This window comes from Pongo pygmaeus, chromosome 14 (assembly GCF_028885625.2).
Source record: "Pongo pygmaeus isolate AG05252 chromosome 14, NHGRI_mPonPyg2-v2.0_pri, whole genome shotgun sequence".
NCBI lineage: Eukaryota > Metazoa > Chordata > Mammalia > Primates > Hominidae > Pongo > Pongo pygmaeus.
Window position 1 is genome coordinate 83,138,519 of NC_072387.2, and position 20,271 is coordinate 83,158,789.

The window sequence follows — 20,271 nt, forward strand, 5'->3', positions numbered from 1 at the left end:
GATGTTATGCAAAATAGGCTGGGTCTGGAAATTACCCACAATTGCATCCTTATTATTTAGCTTTATTTTTGCTTTGACAAAAAAGAAAGCAAGTGTCTTGACAGAGTTCCTGAGATAGTTGCAGAAATAAGAATAAACCTAGAGCCAAATAAAATAATTTCATATATGTAATCAACAACACACAAAGCATAGGCCTAAAAAACTGCCTATTACCAAGCAGTAAAATAGAAATGCCACAATTAAAAAAAAGAAATGATAAAATTAATATATTAATAGAATCAATTGATGTTTTCACTCTTTCATTCTTGCCCTGGGAATTTAAGAAACAAGGCAATACAATTTAATCATACAAAGGATTAACATTTCAATGTTTAAAAATAATAATTAATGAAGCAGAACATGTTCTTAGTTTCTACTGTTTTCTAAGCCGGGTAACAGACAGTAGTGTGGTACAAATGTATAAATCAGCATAGAAACTTCATGGAAGGGCTATGTAGTAACATGGTTAAGAGTCTAGACTCTAGACCAGACTGCTGGGGTTCAAATCCAGGTTCTGCACTTATTGACTGTGTGGTTTATAGGTGAGAAATCTAATCTTCTATGCCTCAGGTTTCCTATCTTCATAATGGGGATGGTTCAAAACAATGCCTGGAGCACAGTGTGTTCTATCCAAGTCTCAGCTTGATGATCTTGTCCTTACTTACTGGAGTCTCATGCTGCGGTGTTGACACATGTCCCTGGCTGTTCCATGTCTTGTGCCTAACTTTCTCCTAAAGTAAGAACAATAGCTACTAGACTGTTTCTCTGGGTGCTGGCATTGACAGGCTAAATGCTAAGTGACTATGATGAAGACTTGAAATATTCTTCATTTGAAATGAACAGCTAACTCCCAAATTGTACATAACTAGGGGAGTTTATCATGAAGAAATGTTTAAATGCTTAATTTTAAAATAAGAAGTAACCAGAGTGTTGCAACATGCTGTTAAATAACCGGACAAACTTCAATCACCGTAGCTGTAGTAGAGTGCATTCTGCAAGGATCCCAGAGTAACCAGTATTTTGGAAATGCAATGTTGAACTGACCATACTAATTATCTGCTGATTAGGAAGTATGACCCAGTGGTTGCCAAGTGACTTTAGTTTCTTTTTAGGTTTGAGTCTGTGCATTTCAAAATTTGGTGTTGATTGTGTATCAGATGAGTGGCTGCTTTAGAAGTCAAAAGAGTTCTCTACTGTGTCTGGGGCTCTAATTTGTCAAGCTGTGTCCTAATTGTGGCTTGTGTTTACAAAGTGTCATCAATCTGAATGGGGCAAAACAGGACAGGCAGTTGGATTGATTTAGCGTATTCTGTATGCAGAGCAGTGTTAAAGAGCAGAGACCTTGAAATTCCCACCCTCTTACATGTGTATCATCAGGCTACACGCAAGCCTGCTCCCCTGCTGGAATCATTCCGCACCACACAAAACAAATCATGGATGGATTACATTATGGCTGTTTCAGGTAATGACCAATATAAGGGTTGAAGGGCTTAAATAAATACAGGCTTAAAAAAAGTATAAAATCCTGTCATTTGCAGCAACATGCATGGAACTGAGGTCATTATGTTAAGTGAAATAAGCTAAGCAGAGAAAGACAAATATCACACGTTCTCACTCATATGTGGGAGTTAAAAAGGTTGATCTCATGGAGGCCCACAGTAGAATGATGGTTACCAGAGGCTGGGAAGGGTGTGGGTAGAGGGGAGGATGAAGAGATGTTCATTAATGGGTACAAACAAACATAAATTAAATAGAATAAGTTCTAGTGTTTTATATAGCACAGTAGGGTGACTAGAATAAAGAATAATTGTATATTTCAGAATAACTAAAAGAAAAGATTTAGAATGTTCCTGACACCAAGAAATGATAAATGTTTGAGATGGTGGATATCCTAAATACCCTGATTTGATCATTACACCCTGTATGAATGTATCAAAATATCCCATGTATCCTATAAATATGTACAAGTATTATGCATGAATTAAAAAATTTCAAAAGCAATTTTCTATTTTACTAATGTGAATTGCTGTGAAATGCCAGTGTAGTCTCATGATGGTCTGTATAACTCCTTTCTACCTTGACCATGAATGACCCCAAGAGTATGCAATTTGGAAATATCTTTGCACAATATTAAATTCAAATGATGCCTTCCTGTTCTTCCTAGTATCTTTTATAAATCGTACCATCTTTGTGAACTTTAACATGACTGTAATGCCTGGCAAACCGGACACAGTTCAAACACAAACGCATCCTTAGAATGAGCTATCAGGTTGTATTTCCACAGGTACACATATGCTCATGTCAAAACACCTCCAATGTCACAAGTCCACAGAACGCTGCTGAATGTACTTAAGACTCCCAAGGGCATTTTATAAATGCAAATTGTGTTTATTTCTGATAAGAAATGCCTGACTTATATCACCTCTGTTTATTAAGTCTCTTTCCCCGGCTGTCAGTTATGTACAGAACAGACTCCCTTTAAATTAACAGAAGGAAAAGAAGTCACAATCTCTGTTGCTTCTTTCAGAGCTTACCATCTGCAGTGGGTGGCCTGTATCTTACTGTAATTCTTATGCATCGCTTTCTTTTCATTCTATCAACCATTATATCAACTATTTCTCTCATATCAACCCTAGTACAAAAACCATCAAAGGGGTTCTCAATGTCTACAAAATTAACCCTTAACTCCTTAACATGACATTAAAGACTCTCATGTTCTGTCCCTAACCCACTATTTCACATCACTTCTCTATAAACCTTTCTCTCCAGACTTGTATTTTTGTCATCGTTTTCTCTCTGCAATCTGGCTTCTACTTCCATAACTCTAATACTTATTTTAATTCAGTGCAAACTTACTTCAGTAACGAGCCTTGCTGACCCCCCACTCCACACACACCAGAGCTGAAACCTGCCCTTCTCTTGGCCTCCATGCCACTGTGCTATCCCATCTCCTCCTCCACTCCAGCATCTCTGACATACTTCCTCATCTCCTTTTTTTTTTTTTTTTTTTTGAGAAGGAGTCTTGCTCTGTTGCCCAGGCTGGAGTGCAGTGGCACGATCTCGGCTCACTGCAAGCTCTGCCTCCTGAGTTCATGCCATTCTCCTGCCTCATCCTCCCAAGCAGCTGGAACCACATGCACCTGCCACCATGCCCGGCTTATTTTTTGTTTTTGCATTTTTCGTAGAGACAAAGTTTCACCGTGTTAGCCAGGATGGTCTCAACCTCCTGACCTCGTGGTCCGCCCTCCTTGGCCTCCCAAAGTGCTGAGATTACAGGTGTGAGCCACCGCCCCTGGCCTCCTCATCTCCTTCTTTAGCTCTTTCTTTACCTTCTCTACCCTGTCTGCACAGGCATTCATGAAGGTACATCATGCTGGTGTCTCCCAAAGTTACATTTTCACAGTAGGGCTACTCCAGAGAAATTAATCTTTTTTCCTCCCTTGGTTATCTTTATTTTCGTTCAATAAATGATGTAATTATCTATTTTTTTTTTTTTTTTTTTTAAGACAGGATCTTGCTTTGTCACCCAGGCTGGAGTACAGTGGCACAATCACAGCTCACTGAAGCCTCAGCCTCCCAGGCTCATGTGATCCTCCCGCACCACAAGTAGCTGGAACTACAGGTGGTGCCACCACACCATGCTAATTTTTGTATTTTTTGTAGAGACAGGGTCTCCCTATGTTATCCAGGCTGGTCTTGAACTTCTGGACTCAAGTGATCCATTCACCTCAGTCTCCCAAAGTGCTGGGATTCCAGGAATGGGCCACAAAGGCTGGCCCATTTTATTTTCTAATGAAATGTCTTTTCACCTCGCTGCAGGTAGCCTTCTACCCAAAGTTACATCTTCAGCTTTAATCTTGCCCAATTTTAATTGTGCATTTCCAACTCCTTATTGGCTATGTTCACTTGGATATCCACTATTAATACAAACTCAACATATCTAAAACGAACTTATATACCAATTCTCTGCCCGTTTTTTTTTTTTTTTTAGTAAAGTAAGTATTTTGCAAGATAGTAGATTTCAGAGCCATGTAATCATTGTTGACTTCTCTCTCATCCTTTATAGTCAATAACACTTAGAGAGTCATGCTCTGAGGTATCTTCACTATCCCTTATTTTTGACTGCTATTGCAATCCCTCTAAAGGAGGTGGTTAGCATCTCGTGTATAGCACACTATTATCTCCTGGATGCCATGCATCCATCTCTGTTCCTGCCTATCCATTTGACACACTACTAACAGATGAGCCTTATGGGCAGATAGTGGAAGCCAGCTCAGCATTCCTTCCAGCCCCTTGTCTTTTGACATCTTAAAGAAAAGAGCCTAGGAAGCTAAAACCTACATTTCCTAGAGGCCTTTGCAACTAAGCTTCTGTGTGCAAGCTAGCTTCTACCAAGCCAAAGCAAGACAGAGCTGAGCGGTGTTAGGGAGCTGCTCTGTGCAAAGAGGCTGGGTCTTCTGGCAAGCATCACAGCTGAGACGTAAGTCATTCTGGGGCAGCTGGGGAGAGATCCTGGCATCCATCTCCAATTAGAGGTGCAACTGGTGAGCAGTGAGTGGCAGAGGTGTTTTGCTAGAAGCGTCCTCTGGCTGCTCTGCTGGCATAATGACATTTAACTCCCTTTCACCATAAATTGTTAACGTGGTGGATTCTATTATCAGCAACCAAGAACTCTAAAAACACTTCTCTAAACTCCTTCTTTCATTATCTCAACCCTAGTTCAATAACCATCAAGGGGGTTCTCAGTGTCTGCAGAATTAACCCTTAACTCCTTAACATGACATTAAAAACTCTCATGTTCTATCCCTAACCCACTAGTACTATTTCACATCACTTCTCTATAAACCTTTTCCCCTAGGCTTGTATTTTGTTGTTGTTATAGGGCTTCAGCTTACACTATCCCACTCATCAGAAACGCCTTTCTCTACCACTGATATATAAATCCTGCCTATCTTTCAAAGCACAGAACAAGGCCAAGTGTGGTGGCTCATGCCTGCAATCCCAACACTTTGGGAGGCCAAGGTGGGAGGACTGCTTGAGCCCAGGAGTTCAAGACCAGCCTGGGCAACATGGAAAAACCCCACCTCTACTATGCAAAAAAAAAAAAAAAAAAAAAAAAAAAAATTACAAATACCAAAAAAAAAAAAAAATTAGCTGGGCATGGTGGCGTGCACCTGTAGTCCCAGTGACTTGGGAGGCTGAGGTGCGAGGAATGCTTGAGCCCAGGAGGCCAAGGCTGCAGTGAGCTCTGATCACACCACTGCACTCTAGCTTGGGTGACGGAGTGAGGCCCTGTCTCAAAACAAACAAACACGAACAAAAAAACAAAGCAAGAACAAGCCCCATCTCTGCCATGAAGCCCTCCTGGACCACCTCAGGCAGAAGTGATTTTTCTCTCTTACCTCCTCTAAACAGACTGGATACATGGTATTGTTAGAGTACATGTTTTTCACTTATAGCTTTGTTTTCTTGATCATTTCTTCTTTATATGATGGTAAGTTTTCTCTCTCTACTTTTCATTCTTGAAGAACCTAAATTGTAACATCTGTAACAACTATATATAGTTAATTTATGGAGCACCTACTTTTTTGCCAGGGACTGTTCCAGATACTCCGCAAGTCTCTCCCTGAAACAACCATGTGACAACATTAAAAACAACCCATCTTGTGAATGATGGAACAAGTTCTAAGATGTATATATATAGCTATAATATAGCTTGTCCCAGGTCATGTAGTTAGTCAGAGAGGCAGATTTGTACTCAAACCTAGCCAAGCTGTATTCTCTCCAGGGTAAAATATAGTCCCTTTCACAAAACAGGTCCTCAATAGATACTTTATCCAATTATTGATTGAATAATCAGTAAATTAATTTTTCAAATGACAATTTCTTGAGTTCTTGCTCTGTGCCATGTTCTCTGCTAAGCACGTTACAAACGTTTCATTTAATCTTTATATGATGTAGATAGGTACGTTGCTTGTGGAAACCAAGCAAATAAACTGCAATTTAGAGAAACTAAGTAACTTGAAAGATCACAAAGCTGGTACATGGAAGTCTGGGGATTGGAAGCCAAGCATTTGGCTCCACAGTATCTGTAGTGGAGCATCCACTTCTGTTCTCGAAGATACGATGATTTGACTTGGAGTCTATTAACAAAATGATTCATAGAAAATATTTTTTTTTAAGCAAAAAAAAGTACACAGTACTTTTTTTGTATTACAAGAGCCATCATGACTAGTGTGACAACTTTAAAATTTCTAGTTTGCAGGAGGTAGAAATAACCAAATCTAAAAGGAAGTCAGGGAAAAGAGAGGGACAGGAAGGGTAAGAGGAACCTTAGGGAAAATAATCTCAATAGACTGTATTTAATAAAAGTATTTTAGGTAATAAAAACACACTTTATTTAATAAAAATAATTACTGATGAAACCTCTCAGGGTTCTCTTATAATATAAAGTCTCATTGCTCAATAAGACACTTTTCTTTGATGACTTCTTTCCCTCTTTGACTTACTTTTAATATGCAAAATTGTAGTTTGTTCATTATGTATTGAGTTTTGTTATATATTTTCCCTGGTAAAATTATCATTATGGAAAATTTGGCAAATGCAGACAATTATGTTTCTTTTTGGAATTCACATAAGTTTATTTTAAATCAGTTTCAAAGCAACTGATCTGGAAGTTACAGCAGCAAATCTGAGGAGTTTGCTCTAGCTCAAGCCAAATGCATCATTCCTTTATAAGGATCTTTTTGTTCCTTTCTTGATATTATTTTTGTCATTCAGAAAATCAATGAAGATATAAAATGATGGCCTATAGAAAACAATAAATATACCTACATCTCAAATGCATGTAAGGCAGCTATATTTTAAGACCAAACATTCAATTCAACAATACAGGGTGGTTCATGGTGACTGCCAAGGGCTGTTCTGTAAAGGATGGGTCAGCCCTGGGCATGTGGAACACCTTTGTGCTCGTATATCAAACACACACCATGTTCCCTTTATCTAAATGCCTGCTAATTTTTTTTTATTTTTAAAGATTTTTGTTCCTTCCATTAAACTGCTTTTATCTCAGTTTGCATTTTTGTTTCAGAACATTTCAATTTTATACATTAAATTTCAAATTAAGTAAGTAGCTAGACAAATGGGACTCCTCTGCAATTAATTTTCTTACAAAGTATGAAACTTGCACCTATCCATTCTGCTAATTATGATACAAATAAAAATCATACTCTGGTGAAAAGTGATGAGTTTTAATGCCTTTCTGGTCCACAGTATGGTAAGTCTCAGCAAATTCTGCTGAGTTCATTCTAAAGAAAATTTCATGCTTTGTGTACATTTCAAAATAGTTTGTTGCTATTTCTAAAAGCTATTCAGACTGCATTTTCTGCAAGTTGTAACAGTTTGAGTCATTAATAAAACTACTGAGAATGATTTTTTTTTCATTTTCCTTTGATGAGTTAAGGGCAGAAATGCTCTTGATAACATAGAACAGTTTCATAAATCATATTGCATAAATGGAAGGTTGGCAGACCTTTGTTATTCTACAAATACTTTCGATTGCTGGTCTTGAAGTGAGAGTATGACTGCTGGATCATGGTGATACTCTACATCTCTGAAGTACTTTAGAGTCACAAAATACCTTCTACATGTTATCTGGACTTCACAAAAGTCCTGCAGCAGGAACAGAGGCATTAATTACTACATTTTCTTTCTGTAAAGGAGCACCCTAAGGATTTTTTGGGACTTGCTGGGTGTCACAGTAGTGCTAGTCAGAGAGAAATAAACACCAATTCTACACATACTTCTTTTTTCACCACCCTGAGAGAACTGGGAGCCAGAAGAGCCAGAAAACGTTTTGGACATCATCTAGTCTGTTCCCACCTGAGCCCTAACCTGACCCAGGGTAAGACTACGCAAAATTTACTCCAGCTCACAGAATGAGATTCTTGCCATGCAGGGACTAATATCTTCTGTGTTCTTCCCAAATGTAATGGAAATAAAAAAGTTTCTGAGTTAGGGCTAGGTTTGGACTCTAGTCCCAAATACACTATCTCTTATCTTTTTTTTTTCTTTGAGACGGAGTCTCGCTCTGTCGCCCAGGCTGGAGTGCAGTGGTGTGATCTCCGCTCACTGCAAGCTCCACCTCCCGAGTTCATGCCATTCTCCTGCCTCAGCCTCCCAAGTAGCTGGGACTACAGGCGCCTGCCACCACGCCCGGCTTATTTTTTGTATTTTTAGTAGAGACGGGGTTTCACCGTGTTAGCCAGGATGGTCTCGATCTCCTGACCTCGTGATCCGCCCGCCTCGGCCTCCCAAAGTGCTGGGATTACAGGCGTGAGCCACCGCGCCTGGCCTCTAATCTTGTACAATTCTAGGTTCCTCATCTCTGAGGTGGAACTATTAATACCTACTTTGTGCAGCTGTAGGGATGAAAAACAGGTAAGGAATGTGGTGCGCCTGGTGCATAATCACCACTGAGCACACAATATTTTATTCCCTTTTCCAATTCACTGTTCACATAACAGTACTTAGCTTTCAAATTTCAGGCCATAAACGAAAAACAATTCAGCAATTCATAGTAGCTTCCAAAAACAGGTTGCAAATGTCTGTGTCTGACTTTTATAGGTAATCCTTAACTTACAAATGATATTTGAATGGTCAAACTTTTCATTTTTTATTTTTATTAAAATATTAAACCAAATAGTAAAACTTATTATTCTCATAATAATTTAAGGTTTTAAAATATAAGTCCAAATCTACATCAGTCTGCTTTGGCCAATATATTTGTTATAATTTTATTTTTGTGCTTCCTTTAAAAAAATTGTACTGTTTGGTGATTAGAATGCAAGTGATCCTTCTATTATCAAGTATTTTGTGAAGTGACTCCTGGTAACATGATTTTGCAGCAATGAAAACCCAATACTTTCTAGGGTGATATTCAAAATAAAGTTATGCATATAATTTTATGTTGCATTCTATCTGCTGCATGCAGTGTTGGGCATGGTCCTGGGGGCTGACACTGCATAGAAAGCATTTTCTTAGAAAGCCACAGTCCATCATTTAGTACCAATTTCGCTAAGAAACCAAAGAACTCTCCAGCTAATACTAATGTTTCCCTCCTTACAGTCTAATGGGCAAGGAAGGAGCAGATACCCTTGGCTCCATTTTGCAGATGTAGGTACTGAGCCTGGTTGACTTGCACACAGAGCCAGCCCAGCAGAAAGGTGGGATTCAAATTCAGGAGTAAGGGCTCTCAGCCTGGGCTTTCACTAAACCATGCTCTCTCTTCCATGAAAGTCTCCCCTGTTCCTTCAGACAATAAAAATAACACATTGCCTTGGATGAAAATTTTTCTAGTCTGATCTTGACATTTTTGAGAAAAAGGGGGAGTTGTCTCTTGAAAGACATGTTCTGCATTTCGAATTCACCAGAAATAAATTTTAAAAGAATTCATTTTTATTATTTCCCAGATCCTAAACAGCTCTCTTCACTTTGTGTTTAAGTTATGTGAAAATTAAATGGATACAAACAAAATATGATAGAAATTAAAGTATATGTAATTCATAATTTTTATAGGCAGAGTAAAAATCTTTACTAGAGTTTACTAATACAAGTGTATATTCATGTGCCTATTCATATGTAGTGAAAGCTACAACTTATTGCTACATTATTATCTAATGATGTATTTGAAATTAGAGCATTTTTATAAAAATAAGTGATTCTACAGCAAAATTTCAATGCAATTTGTCACATTTCCTCTTTAAACTGTCATTTTTTTTTTCCTGCCACGTGAGCTGTTTGTCATTTGAAATAAGCTGTCAGGTTAAAAAATAAATATTGTCTTCTTTAGGGGGACATTTTGTGGCTGTTCTCCTAGGGTAAAACCTTAGAAATGTGACTTTTAAGCATGTGTGAATGGCAGTAGGATCTGGTCTCTATTTATTATACAGAACCTTATGCTCTGCATATCTAGGTAGTAACATTTCCTTAGCTTTATCCAACTGTTCTTGCATTATTTTTTCCTGTAGTATGATTTGTTTGATTTGTTTGCTTGGTTGTTATTTTTTCAATTATATTGCAGCAGATACCATTTATATAAATTACCCCCAAATTTCTTCTGAAATGGAAAAGGAATAAGGAAATAAATACAATATTCAGTCCTATTGTCAGATCAAATGTCATGGCTATTGGTCTGGAATTATGAGCCTTGTGGACCGGAGAATACAATCATCAAAACAGGAAACTGGTTCATCGGCATCATGCTGTATTACTCTCAAAAATGATTCCTCACAACATGCTATTTGGTTGGCAGAATGTACTAAACATGGCAAAACCACTGACCTAAATCAGCTATTTTCAACCGCTTTTACCTCCATGTTTATAGACATGTAGTTCCTATGTTTACATACATAGTCATATAGACACAGGCCAAGAGACACAAACCCAGATTAATGAAGGTCACTCGCCATGGCTATGGCACAGACAGTAGGTTGACATTTTCAGTAAATTAACTGCAACTCTACTCTCCTCTCATCCAACCCAACATACCAGTGAGTCCTAACCCACCAATGTATACTCACGTCTTAGAGGAAAGCTGCTAGTTCTAGAAGGAGATTTTTTACAATGAAATTGTGCACAGAATCTCAAAGTATAAAAAGGTTAATATTGGTCTCTAGTTATAATAAATGTATTTTATAAATTAAAATCCTTATTATGAAGCCAACATAAAAAAAGTTTGATAAATTCTAAAATCTTATTTTCTGTGGTATCAATGGCAGCATCCAATTTATCTTGCATTTTGTTTCAATTAGAGAGTGTAAAAGAATCAAGATTTACTGAAATTCACAGTTAAAAAGTAAGAGTTTTAGCAGGCCATTTTGCAATCTCAGAATCCTCTTCACTAGAATAATCTAGATTATCACAGGGTGGAAAAGTACTAAAATAATCTAAATTATTACTAGTTAGAAGGGAATAAGGGAAGCTTCTGACTGCTCAAAACAGTCTATATCATGATCTGTATGAAGGTTGCATGGGTGTATACAAATGTAAAAATTCACTGAGCTGTATACTTAAGATCTGTAAACTGAACAATATACATGTCATGCCTTAATAATAACACAATTACCTAGAAGCATGAAAAAAGTAATAAAAAGTTTTTGCTCCAAAGTTAATTAAAATTTCTAATGAAAGTTTATATTTTTTATCATTATAAACATTAAAAATTAGAACCAAAATGATTTGCTCTACATTATTGCGGCTGTACATGCAAAACATTCACTTATTATACAATTGATTGTCAGGCTGTGGAGAGGGCACATGCTGAACACGTGTCTCACTCTGCCTGACGTTTAATTGAGTCTGGCACATGTGTGCTCTAGTAATGTACTCAACTGTGCAATTTTATGTGAGTGGACATCTGCAGACATGAATTTGAAAACAACTAGTACAAAGTGACAACCTTTCTACCCAATGGTATATAATAAAAAGAGTGATAACAGGAAGTTGCAGCAACTACCATCTCTTGAGGTTTTATTACATTACAGGCATTGTGCTAAGTTCTTGCATTCACCATCTCAAGGATCTCATTTATAGGAATTTTAAACACATCAGCAGAGATGGTAAGATGTGTGTGCGATCTGCTTCCAAATAAGATAATCTAATAGAACAAATTAACACAGTTATAGGCTCCAAGTTTGTAAAAATATTAGTAGGAAACTCTTTTATATGTGATTTTGATATAACTGCAAATTTAAAAAAATTAAAATTCATTAAAATGATCCCCAAACACTTCTATAAGATGTAGACATCTATAGGTACCATTTTAAAAAGCACATTGAGGCCAGTTTTCTGACACCAACTCTAATTCTCATTCTGAGAGTTTATAGTTGACAAACTCCTTTGTTAGGCCACAATAACAGTTAATAAGCTTGGAGCTACGAATGAATTTCCTGGATTAAGACTCCTTTCCAGTACAACTATTGTCTTCATTATTAATATTTTTCACATGTAAATTTCTTGATACTTTTTATTGTGCCTCTTATAAATCCTATTATATTAAATCTTCTTTAATAGTTTGATTACTGAAACTCTAAATTCCAAACTCTTATTTAAATTGAAATAACTGATTATTAAAGAACCAACAGACACATGTGAATCTAACTGTGCTAAATCACAACGTCCATACTCTCCTACTTAAGGTGAATGTGTCATTTCAGACACAGTCACAGTGCATCACGATAGTGAAAACACAAACCACACGACCAAATGACAAAGGACCCAAGAAGTTATATGAACACAGGAGGGCTCAGGTTTTTCAAGTATGTTGATAAATCGTTAACTCATTCCATCATAGATTGAATAGGACCTAAGACATAATTTAGTCCAAACTCCTTGTTTTCTGGTTGTGGTAAAAAAAAATCCACAAAGGTGAGGCAACACTTCCAGGTCCACTGCTTGGCAGTGAGGGGGTTATCAGCTCCTCAAGCCACCTTTGAAAATCTGCTTCTTCAACACATATTGGGATAACCTTTTAAAAAAGGTGACAGGCCGGGTGTGATGGCTCACGCCTGTAATCCCAGCACTTTGGGAGGCCGAGGCGGGCGGATCATCTGAGGTCGGGAGTTCGAGACCAGCCTGGCCAACGTGGCGAAACCCTGTCTCTATTAAAAATACAATAATTAGCCAGGTGTGATGGTATGCGCCTGTAGTCTTAGCTACTCAGGAGGCTGAGGTATCAGAATCGCTTGAACCCAGGAGGCAGAGGTTGCAGTGAGCAAGATTGTGCCACTGCACTCCAGCCTGGGTGACAGAGCAGGACCCTGTCTCAAAAGATAAAAAAAAATAAGGTTACGGATACATAATTATACATACCTGTGCATATAGTTTAGTACAGAAAACATTTAACTTTTCTATGGGGAGTCCTGACTGTATATATTACAGTTGAAACACAGTTCAACCCTGCCTGTTATCTGATAATATTCAATATATTTAAAGGATGACTTTGAAAGTAGCCTTAAGTTCTCCTTCTCCTGATGAAGTAATTTCAAAAACTTAATGCTTCCCAGCTGTCAGTATGTCATTATGGTCTTTTCACCATCTTCAATTCCCCATATTCTTTCTTTAAAGAATATTTTCCAGAGTGCAAAGATCATGAAGGGATGTTTAAATTAACCTGTCCCTGTGCAAGGTTCAACTTCTTTGTAAACAGCCCACAAAATAAAGAAGCCATTACATTAACAAATGTATCAGATTGCTTATGTTCTCTGTGCTCTGCACCACATGGGATATCAGACCCTAGTCTTAAAATGAAACAAGGAGTACAGATGCGTCTTTGTGCTCCTGCCTCCTAGATAGAGCCGGGTTATTACTGTTCCACTCTATCTCTTTATGACTGGTTTCAAAATCAACAAAGTCTGGATTTTACAAGCATGAGATTTGATAAAAAGAAAGTTTTCATGATTTTTTCTGGACAGAATTGGGACGACATATGAGACAATCTTGAATCTTATTTTTCCCCATGATAAAGATGGCTCTGCCTGATCCACGCAGACCTTCCACACTGACTGCTGATTTTTGGCATATATTGAATGCTCAATAAATGTAAGCTTCTCCTGTGAAAGAGAGCAGAAATTACTGTAATGCACAAAAAAAATTTAAATTCACTGGAAATTCTCTTTGAATACAAACACCCTAGGTATAATGGACACGAAAGGAAATGCCTCTTGTCATGTTAAGAATGATATTTCTCTACCTGTCTCCTCCACAAACCTAGCTTGGTATCTTACATATGGCAAATGTTCAATACACGGTGAATAAATGAAATATGAGAATGAAGTATGAGAATTTCCTTCTGGTGTCAGTGATGCCATTTTATAGAACAATGCATTCACTGGAAGCTATATGGTAGGAATCTCTGGATAAATCAGTAATGTTTATCTGCAATTTTGATTTTACGATCCTAGTTTTATACAATATAAACAATTAACTAAATAATACCTGGGCACTTTACAAGTACAGAAATCTGAAAAGCACTTAAGAAACTCTTGTTTTTCCAAATGATAAGAGACGGAAGGTTAGAGAGCTATAAAATATGGAGACAGGACTGTTACAAAAGAAAAGCTCCTTGTTTTCTACTCGGGACAAACCAAGACTCAACATATACTTTGGGTTTACAATTTACAAGTATTTATTCATAAATATTTTTAGAAGCTAACAGATCAAATGAAGGAAGGAGAATTTTTAAAGTTCATATGGATAAGAAGATAAAGATGATGTACCTAGAATAAATAGTAAACATAGAGGAGGAGATAAAAATAACTCTGGCATATACTGGGCTTTTAATAAGTATATTTTGAATGAGTCAAACTTCATAAGTTGATGCCTACATCAATCTATCCAGATAATTATCAGATAAGCAAGCTTATTTTACAGACATACACAAAAACATGCTGTAATTAGGGAGTCTTCTCAAATGCAATTATTTGAGGAACTGTCTAAAATTTTCTCTTCATTCCAATCGATCTCTAGTCTACAGAAATGACCTTCACTCCTCTGACTGTCATTCTTATTTTTCTCATCTCCCTTACACATTTCTACATTTGCCTCCCCATGAATCTTAGGTTCCTATTCCATTAGCACTGACAATTCCTTCCTACTAACCTGCTATATATCCTGGCTTGTATGTCCTTTTCATAACTAAACTAGATCTATACTATCTCTAGTTCACTTTTTTTCCCTCAACTAAACAGGCTTCTCACATTTTATTCTTCTGGAACCTCAGAAGGATGGAACCCGTTTTCTTGGTGCTTCTCTACTAAGCTTTCTCCCTCTCTCCCTGTCTGTCTCTCTCTCCCTGCCCCTATGGGTGTGTGTGTGTGTGTGTGTGTGTGTGTGTGTGTGTGTGTGTGTGTGTGTGTGTGTGTGTGTGTGTGTGTGTGTGTGTGTGTGTGTGTGTGTGTGTGTGTGTGTGTGTGTGTGTGTGTGTGTGTGTGTGTGTGTGTGTGTATGATTAAATCTTGTTCCTTCATCTGCCTCCTTACTGCAGGCCTTCCTCCCAAACTGGGTCCTTGATATCTGTTCCTGTGAATCGAACACATCTTATAGAAAACTCTTTGGTAGTTTCTTCTAAAGATAAACACGCATCTACCTTTGAGCTAGCAATCCCCTTCTTCAGTATTTACCTAAGAGAAATAAAAACATATGTCCACAGAAAAGTTGCACACACAGACCTTCATCTAGCCTTATAATAGTCTCAAACTAAAAATAATCCAAATGTCCATCAAGAAGTGAATAGGTAAATTATGTTATATCCACACAATGGAATACTATTTAGCAATGCAACAACATGCAAGAATCTCCCAAACATTATGCAATGAAAGAAAGCTGAAACAAAAGAACACATGGCCTACAATTCCATACATGAAGATCTATAACTAACTGGTGGTAACAGGCATCAGAAAGTGGCTGTCTAGGGGTTTGGAGGAAGCAGTAAATTTATTGGACAGGGACACAAGGCCTTTCTGGGCAATGGAAATGTTCAGATCTTATATGAGAGTATACAATTGTTAAATTCTTTGAACTGTACCTTTAAAATAAGTGTCTTACTGTACGTAAAAAATACCTCAAAAAATAAAAATAAAATAACCTCAGGGATCGTCCTTCTGCCACCGACTTCCTGTCTATATTTCCCATCCTTCCTGATCAGTTCCAGTTCTAGATCTCCAAATACCAACAGAAGAGCTCCACTTGGATGTTTCATTATTGTACCAAACTCCTTCACTTACCTCTCTTAGCTACATTATTCAGTTCAAAGGCATAGCCATTCCTTCTTCCTTCATCTTATTCTTTAGAGTTTAGTTATCACCAAAACTATCAATTCTTCCTTTAAATACAAATGATAAATCTTTTCCCTTCAAGACAGAATGCAGGAAAGAGCAATCTTAACATGTAGTGGAGGCCGGGTGCGGTGGCTCACGCCTATAATCCCAGCATTTTGGGAGGCTGAGACAGGAGGATCACTTGAGGCCACGATTTTGAGACCAGCCTGGACAACACAGCAAAACCCCATTTTTACAAAAAATTAAAAAATTGCCTGGGCATGGTGACAGGCACCTGTAATTCTAGCTAGTAGGGAGGCTCAGGCAGGATGATCCATTGAGCCCAGGAGTTTGAGGCTTTAATGAGCTATGATCGTGCCACTGCACTCCAGCCTGGGCAAGAGAGCAAGATCCTGTCTCAAAAAAAAAAAAAAAAGCATTACATTTTTTAATCCCAGCCTTAGAGTTATTGTTACTTGCTCAAAACCCGCCACTAGAGGCCTGGTCCAGGCCCAGAGTCAATCATATCTGAACTACTTCAATAACTTCTGATACATTCTTCTTCCTGATTGTTTTTTGGCATTTAATCAATTTATTACTCATTTTCATGACTAATAATTTACCATATAATCCCTTTAAACCATTAATATTGATTTCTAATACGCAGCAAGATTTATGAAACCCCAAATTTGTTTCAAAGCAGAAGCCAACCAGAAAGCTTGCGTAAAAATGTGGGGTTAAAACAACCAATGCTAAATCTCTTACCAAAGAAATTATTTTTAAGCTGACAAAAACAAGCAATGGGGAAAAGACACCCTATTCAATGAATGGTGCTGGGAAAACTGGCTAGCCATATGCAGAAGAGTGAAGCTTGACCCCTTCCTTACACCATATACAAAAATTAACTGAAGATGGATTAAAGACTTAAATGTAAAGCCCCAAACTATAAAAACCTTGAAAGACAAGCTAGGCAATACCATCCTCGACATAGGAATAAGCAAAGATTTAATGACAGACACCAAAAGCAATTGCAACAAAAGCAAAAATTGACAAGTGGGATTTAATTAAACCTAAGAGCTTCTGCACAGCAAAAGACTATCGATGGAGTAAAAAAACAACCTACAGAATGGGAGAAAATATTTGCAAACTATGCATCTGACGAAAGTCTAATATCCAACATCTATAAGGAACTTAAATTTACAAGAGAAAACCAAACAATCCCATTAAAATGTGGGCAAAGGACACGAACAGACACTTCTCAAAAGAATAGATAATGTCACCAGCAAGCATATTGAAAAAAAGTTCAATATCACTGATCATTAGAGAAATGGGAATCAAAACCACAATGAGGAGCATCTCCCACCAGTCAGAATGGCAATCATTAAAAAGTCAAAAAACAGATGCTGGTGAGTTTGTAGAGAAAAGGAACTTTTTTTACACTGTTGGTAGGAGTGTAAAATGGCTCAACCATTGTGGAAAGCAATGTGGCCATTCCTCAAAGAGTTAAAAGCAGAACTACCATTGGATCCAGTAATCCCATTACTGGATGTATACCGAGAGGAATATAAATAATTCTACCATAAAGACACCTGCATGTGAATGTTCACTGTAGCACTATTCACAATAGCAAAGACATGGACTCAACCTAAATGTCCATCAGTGACAGATTGGATAAAGAAAACGTGGCACATATACCCCATGGAATACTATGCAGCCATAAAAAGAGCAAGATCCCGTCTTTTGCAGCACATGGATGGAGTTGGAGGTCATTATTCCCAGCAAACTAATATGGGAACAGAAAACCAAATAATGCATGTTCTCACTTATATGTGGGAGCAAAACGAAGAGAACTTATGAACACAAAGAAGGAAACAATAGACACTGGGGTCTACCTGAAGGTGATGAAAGGGAGGAGGCAGAAGAGCTAAAAAGATAACTATTGGGTACTGGGCTTAATTCCTGGGTGATGAAATAATCTGTACAACGAACCCCCAGGGCATGAGTTTACCTATGTAACAAACCTTCACATGTACCCCTGAATCTAAAATAAAAAGAAATAAAAAAATACATATATTTTTAAAAATCAGACTAATTTTTGTATGTAAAAGGATTACATATAATATTTTAATCCAATAACTGTGGGCTTTCATGAACAATTTCCAATTTTACTGGCTACTCTCTCATTATAAAATCTTCACTGGTTTGCTGACTTAACTTGGATAATAAGTCTCATAAAACATTAAGTGAAAAATTAATATTTTCACCCTACAATGTAATGTACCCAATACAAGATGACAAAAAGATATTTCAACCTTTTCATTAAAAAAGAAGTCATTTGTTTTTCCCAATCAATTTTCTGATTTGCATTTTCCTACTATGTATTAGAAAAAGTGTCTCTTAATGTGCAATTTAAAATTAGTTTTATATCTGCCTTAGGAAATGGGTACTTCAACTACAAGACCAATTTCATCTTCTGTGTCACTTGTAACAGTGCTTACATATACAAAACACAATAGAGAATGGATGCAGAATGGAAGACCGCAACACTTTCTGCTGAAAGGTCATGAAATTTTAACTCAAAGATTTTATTTTCAATTATTTAGATAATAGTTGCAATTTTATATTTTATTTGTGTTTTGTCACTATCGTAGCCCATAGCTATGTAATTCCAGAATCGGGGGAAAGACACAATAGCTGATTATATTTTTTGTCATTTTCTACAACATGAGAGGTTAATCAATCTTAGAGTTTATAGACTGAACATAACTATGTTTCACAGATTGTGTTTATTCTCCTAGAATAAGCCTTTTGTCAAGCTCTGTATTTCAGAAACACTACTCTATTATACTCGGCAAAACAAAACAGCATTTCTGAGAGTGAAACCCTAGTAATAAGGATTTACATTATGAAATTAAGACAAAACAAATGTAGCTGTTATTATCGATTTTAAAAGTTAGGTCACTGCATGAGTCTAGTGGGAAGTATTTATGAGAACCATCAGAATCATCTAGAAATTTTTATAAGAGAACATGACTAAAATTAGCTAAAACTTAGGAATTAGATTAGAAAAACAGATACATTGGTTCATTTGAATTGCTTCTATAAACAACAGGGTTTCTTTTCTAAAATATTAATACAGTAATCATCACTCTCCTAAAGCCCTCCTTCTGCTAGAAGGAAAATATTTCCTCACCCTACTGATGTTGTTGGGTTTAGTCATGTGATTTCATTCACATTAATGAAGATGCAGAATTTTATCTAGAAATATTACATGACTTAGTCTAACATTAAAAATTAGGTTGACAAAATAATCATTTTAGCTAAGAATATCTAGTTACTTTTAAATTAGAGTTAAAGCATTAAAATAATGCATCCAGTTTTCTGTATTAGTTTTTCCATAAGTACAGATAAAATAATATTAATGATATATCAGATAGTTTTAAAACTAAACACTGGCAGGATTTTATTTTATTATATAAGTAAAAGTTTAGAATTCCTTTCTCCACACCAGTAATTTTGCAGAAAAGTAATCAGGAATATTCTGAAAATGTGTTGGCACTCTTATTTCTATTAACTGCATATGGTTTGGGATTCAACTTTTAGAATAAGCCACGATGCATGATGCATTAGATTTTAACTAGCTGATGACCCTTGGCTATGTGACTGTAAAGGAGATGGCAAAATATCATTGAAGATGGCCATGTAAAACATCAATGAGATAAGATTCACTCTTACCCAAGCTTTTTCTATCTATATCAGATTTTTCTATACAGCAGCAGGCTATTTCTAAGAATGTGTCCTTCACTTTTTTACTTTCATTTGATGCAGGTAACTAAATGTATTCAATGAGTTCCAAGTGTGTTAAGAAAGTGATATAAAGTAAGGGGAAATTATGGCACAATGGCTATAACTCCTGGAAAGTAATAAAAAGAGAGAATGTCTCAAGCATTTGACTGGAAATAGAAGAGACTGTATCCTGGTGAATTGAGTTAATTTCAAATATATTACTCTATGGTTTTCTATCGTGTACTCTCACTGGCTATATTAATAAATGAAATAGTGATGAATGGTTCTGGGAACTTGTAGTGAAACTTATTAATATTTCAACATTATCACCGAGTATCTATGTCAACACACATCAAAAATGCATGAGAAATGACTACCTACGCTCACTAGTTACACCCATTAGAAAAATATCTATGAGAAGTATAAATGACACACATAAATTTGCAATGTGATTATAGGTAGAACATACAGCAAGAAAAAAGCTACAGGAAGATATCACATGGTGAAGTATGTGAAACAAATGAAAGCAAATTAATTCTTGCAATCGGTTTGGAATACACTGTATCACCACATTAAATACCATTATATTTTAAATTATGAGTTCTTAGAAATTACTAACACTAAAAAAATT

General features: G+C 36.8%; 1 protein-coding gene across 16 annotated transcripts in view; it reads right to left on the reverse strand.

Annotated features, from left to right (window-relative positions):
• Window positions 1–20,271, reverse strand: part of KLF12 (KLF transcription factor 12) — a 458,192-nt gene that overhangs the window by 95,286 nt on the left and 342,635 nt on the right. The window lies entirely within an intron of this gene.